The sequence below is a fragment of the Pinus tabuliformis genome, chromosome X, assembly GCF_031772625.1.
Source record: "Pinus tabuliformis cultivar Carrire ecotype Pingquan chromosome X, CPIR1, whole genome shotgun sequence".
Lineage (NCBI taxonomy): Eukaryota > Viridiplantae > Streptophyta > Pinopsida > Pinales > Pinaceae > Pinus > Pinus tabuliformis.
This window is the reverse complement of record NC_142308.1, coordinates 1,516,560,532-1,516,566,202: the sequence shown is the minus strand read 5'-3', so window position 1 is coordinate 1,516,566,202 and position 5,671 is coordinate 1,516,560,532. Positions and strand designations below refer to the sequence as shown.

General features: G+C 38.9%; 1 pseudogene; it reads right to left on the bottom strand.

The window, feature by feature from the left end:
- Positions 1-2,338: 2,338 nt before the first annotated feature.
- On the bottom strand, positions 2,339-5,465 carry LOC149145817 ((+)-alpha pinene synthase 1, chloroplastic-like; annotated as a pseudogene).
- Between the last annotated feature and the right edge of the window lie 206 nt (positions 5,466-5,671).

Here is a 5,671-nt window from a genome sequence, read left to right as displayed (position 1 = left end):
CTTGTGGCTCTTTAACAGATCCTTCTCTCCTTGAGTTAAAGCATTAAACTCATTTTCATCTGCTGGTTGTTCAAAACCATCTTCAACTATTTCCCATAAGTCTTGGGAAGCAAACAACGCTTTCATTGTTATTGCCCAATAATCATAGTTTTTGCCATCGAATAGTGGGAGCTGCATACCCATGCTATTGCTGGTGCTGGTGCCAGCCATTCTTACAATACGTGACTATGTATTAAAAATCACTGGAAAACACCTTGGATTCTTTTGCTTGAGACTTCGCTCTACTGGAGAAGCTACTGCAGTAAGAATCCCTCCTTCAGCTTCTTTGAATCATTCAAAGAGCCTAACTTGGCTCCGATACCACTGTTGGAGATTTTTCTGTCAAAATCCCAAAAACACAATATAAAATGCACACAGAGAACAATGCTCTGTTTCTCTCCAGGATTTTCACACAGCGGAAAGCTAAAAATTATTTATCAGAACAAAGTATTACACCCATAAACTAGGATCTGTATTCATTAAAAATGAAAAACCTGATACAAAATTCTTCCTCTTCTGCTCAGAGGGATTCACAAAAGAAAACACAGTACTACTCTATTCATTCAGTTCAGATTACATTCTACGCTGCTGCGTATTGTAAAACATACATCACTTGCGCTGCTGCGCTTCTACACCCTTACACACACACTCACTATCCACTAAACAGACAACTACAATTACATACAAAATCTGAATGGTATTGATGAATAATGATGGAGTCCCATACTGTGAACTGCTCGAGGCTGTCCTTCACGTCCTTGACTGAGTTGAGCTTTTACTCTGGTAGTTGAAAATTCAATGTGCAGGAGCTTGAACGCAACCTGCCTCCTTCTCGCCCATGCTGAAAATTGAAAGCTTCTGCCTGCTATGCTGTACTGTTCCATGCTCACTTTAACTGCCTCCGCGCCAATTCTCTGTTTCTCCATATATTTGAAAACATACATAAACGCTGCAAAACACAAAAATTGCCTTTGGGTGGATTTCAAACATTATACAATTTGGTTTTGGGAAGCCATCGGGTCCGTGCTTCATCGCATAGCGCTCATATATAAAAAGGTTGTGAACCCATGGTTTCCCCGATTTCGATATGCCGCTCGCACTATGGGCCGATCCTTTGCTTTTCCCTATATTTCGAAAATACATAAAATACATTGAAAATGCCCTGAGCGCGGACTTGAAAATTTATTAAAAACTATTTATAATGTTGTCGGGTCCGCTCCATCGCGTCGCAACTTTACTCATGTTAAAGACCCCGACCCTATGACATTGCCGATAGCGATATCGGCGATCGCTCATCGCAAACACAAAAGCTTCTTTATAAGTCCTTCACTTCGACTTCGCCGATGTGATATCGGCGATCGCTCATCGGCGATATTTCATATCGCTGCCGATGCTGACTTGCCGATACGCCGACACGATCTGGCCCGCTGATCGGCCAGATTCAACGACTGAGATTTAAAGTGGATCCTTAAGCCTGCAATTTTAAATTTTAAGTGTTTCTGCCTCCCGATCCTTGGTGAAGCGCGCGGTTATAGTCTTCATGCTGCTGCATGGCTCAACTGTTGGGCAGTTGAAATTACATTTTCAACAATAAATCCTTACCAATTCAATTATTTTTTGGAAAGAAAAAGCATGATATATTATATAAGATATATAATGTACAGATACAGATAGATTTTTATAAGGGCTATTTTAGTCTATTTTGGATTTTCAAAAATTGATTAGCCCATTGAGCTGACACAAGTTGTTGTAAAAAAAACATGATAACCAGATACATTATTAAAATGGAAGCATAATAATTTCTCCAAAGAGGGAAATAGTATTCAATTCAATTATAGTAGTATTTTATTTAAAAATTTAAAATAAAATAAATTAGCATTTATGTTTACATAAATGATGCAATATTATGAGTTTATTTTAAGTTGATTATGTTCTTTATTTCATGTTTAATCAATTTTGTGAATATAAGTTCGCATTACATTGCGTACTGTCCAAATTCAAATCTGATACTAACACTGCCAGTGCTTTTAGCGTTGTCCCTTCCTTTCCTCTAGATTGATTATCTTACACTATCGAAGTGATATCGGCTATAACCAATAAAATACATTGACATGAACGAACAAATTTTATAATAAGATGAAGCCACATATTTTATAATGTAATATGGTATCTACTATGCTCCCAATCAACTCCACCACCTCCTCCATATAATGATAATGACGTCTGAGATCTGTAGGCAACCTCCAGGCCTAGGTAGCGAAATCAGAAACTTAGGAACTTATTGTACATTTCAGGTGTGGTTACAAAGGCACAGTTTCAAGAACGGTTCTCGTCACCAAATTCTTTATTTCAATGCTGGCAACACTGAGGCCATCTCTGTATTTGTAACCGTAATGAAAAACTCTGCAAATGTCAAAAGCAACCTTCTTGTAAGAGATGGGAACACCGCTGTCGGGTCTAAGTAACTCCCAATTCAGTTCCTTTGTTAACTCATTGACCATAGCATTGATTTGATTGACAGCATCTTCCTCTCTTATTCCAGGATGGTCTTTTATATAACACGATACGGACGAAGCTTCTTCTCCACGCGCCCTGTCAGCCTGCATTCACGATGCCACTGTCACTATCCTCTGTGTTCCAATTCTAAATTATACCAAGAATTAATAAATCCAGAACATATTCCATTTCATTTGTTTTGACATAAAAGGTTACGGAGATTACCTTGTAGCATTGAGTGTCACCTTTCAGTCGAAGGATGGCACATATCAATTCATTGAACTTAGATGGAAAATCAATTTCCTGCAGGATGCGGGGCGGAAGAGGAATCCCCAACGTGAGCATGGGTTCGAGTGTGGTTATGCGAGAGCCGAAACTGACTGTCCCATTCTCCAGGTACTCGTCGAACGACGGAAGATAACCACTGGAAATCCACTTGGCTTCTTGCATATACGCATCAATAAAAGCCTCCCACTGGACAGACACAAGAACAAGCAAAACAACATTAACTGATCATCGCTCAGTGAAATCCTTCTCCTAAGGTAAGGTACTCAAAAATAAATATTTGTATATGTATGTTTTATTATTGTTCATACAGTTTTTCGAACATAGCTGACTGTGTCTCGGCCTTGAATCTTCTGCGCCTCTTGTGCCATTTCGTTTATGTTGTCGTAAACTGCCATGTACACACCTTTCATAAGATCTGGAAGACACTATCGAAGATGGATCCCATCTGATCATTATAAACACAATTTTTAGTCATGTCGGTTTTTGTATGCAAAGGTAATATTCGTTCACTCGATTAGTAGTATACATTTTCTTAATTTCACAGTAAATTTATTCAAAATCGAGAAAGCTAGGTATATGTGTCTGTGTGGGTGTATTTTTGTGAGAGAGAATATATATGAAAGAAAAACAAAAGTCAACGAGCGCTAGGGCTAAACTGTAAAATAGCTTTCGCCAGGTATGAAAGATCCTCAGGGCTACACTGTAAAATAGGTTTCCATAGGTAAGAAAAACAAAAGTCAAAAAGTCAAAGAAAAACAAAAGTCAAAGAGCCTTAGGGCTACATTGTAAAATATGTTTGCCTAGGTAAGTGCAATGATCACCTCTTAAATGCTGAGGTTATGAGCTCGAGCTCCTCCATTGTTCCGAAGGTGTCGTAGATATCGTCGAGAACCGTGATCATATGACATATTTTACCAAATCCGAGTCGAAACGCAGAATGTTTAGGATCATTTGCAATGCAAGCTGCTAAAGTGTAGTATTCCACGTGACGATGCCGTGAAAATGTTATTTGAGGGAACCCATAACCTTTCCACCATCTACACATAAACTTCACATATTTACATTCTTGATTTTGTCAAGACTCAAATCCAATTAATTTGCAGACGGTATGCAATGACAGCTCATCACCTCAAGAGACATTGTAACTCTCTCTTTACCAGAGAGTGAAAAATGTTGAATTCCAGTTTTGCAAGCTCTAGCAGTTTCTCCCTGATCAAATATGGCGTCCTCAACCAAAAATTGCGGCAGGAATCAATTGAAAATTTTACATGGATACTAAATTATGAAAATACAGATTTCCAGGAAGACAAACAACGTCATATGGCCTGGCCCAGCTGTGTTTGTTCATCTATTAACATATATTCAGAGTCATAAAAAAAAACCAAACCCATTGCAGACTTTATGATGTGGAAATAAAATTGATGAGCCTACTCAAATATAGTGTTCTGTCCAAATACGTCGATGTACATTCTTGTTTCCAGAAGATACTCTATCTGCGATCAACAAATTTGAAACTTTAAAACACAGGTCGCAACAAATAATGAAATATCATGGTAAGTCGTATTCGTATTACTGTCTCACCTCTTGCGAAACACCGGAGGGCGGAATCTTTTGTAGGGCATCTTTTAAAAACATTGTAGAGAAGATTTCAGCCTCCTCCATAACTTTTTCGAAATAAATTGACGACGTCTCTTATCTCTCCCTCTGTTTGAATGGCAGAGCAAGTAAACTGCCCCTTCTCGTTTTTGAAGTGATCCAGAACATCTGGTATCAATGTATAAAGCAACATGAGGCAATGTCTCCACGTAAATGACTGTTATAATGAAAAGTTGAAAGAGAAGTTAATTAATGAAACCCTGACATACGTGAAGACACCATGTATCCGTGTGGTCGGAGAGTTCGAAGACCCAAGGCGGTTGAGTTGAGATCAGTCACACCACTTTCTCTCCCACGTCCAATGCCTTTTTCGTTCCAAAAGCTGCTGGGCAAATAACTTTCTTGTTATAATCGTGTGCATTCGATATATAAATCATAGATGAAAAACGATGATAAGGATACGGGACAGACCTGTAAACATGATCCACCGCTGTTTTTATCTCGTTTTGGAAATGCCTATCGATCCCCAACCGCTCAACGCTATCGACCATCCAGAGGCGTTGATGGAGGTCATTGAGGGGACTGATTAGTTCGCCATCCTCCACTGCCAATGAATTGAACATATCTTTTACTTCCCCAATAAGCCTATCAGCGCGCTCATGGTAGGAAGGTGCCTGAACCATATACAATAAATTGGAGCAGAAAATTAATTCATGAACTAATTGTGAACGAGAAAAGGAATACGCAGAAAAATAAATTCAGATGAAGGTAGTTAAGCACCTCAAAGTAAGTGCACAGAGAGTCTCTGGAATCATCGTCCCAAAGGTTGGAATGATGACCACCTATGCGTCTTGGTACCCCATCCTAATTAGAAACGGAGGTGGTCGAACTCATGCTCATGGAAGGTGTCATGGATTTCCCTCCCTTGCACGTTGCAAGATTTGGGATTGTTCTACGGATAGCTTTCCGCACTCATGAGTAAAACCGAACAACGTTCTGCACGGAGACAGTCTGGAATCCAATGGGACAGCAGAAACCAGAGCCATTTATGTTGGCTGATATCTTATGATAGCTCAAGATAACGAACTAAAATTTATGCGGTAGAAGCCTACTGCCATGTCCTATATATAGAGCTTCATGTTCCCCTTCATGGCATTACTTCAACATTAAAATATCCAAAAATGTTATTGATGTCACATTTTTCAAAGAATCTATTATTATAATTTAAAGACTAATAATTATTACAATATCT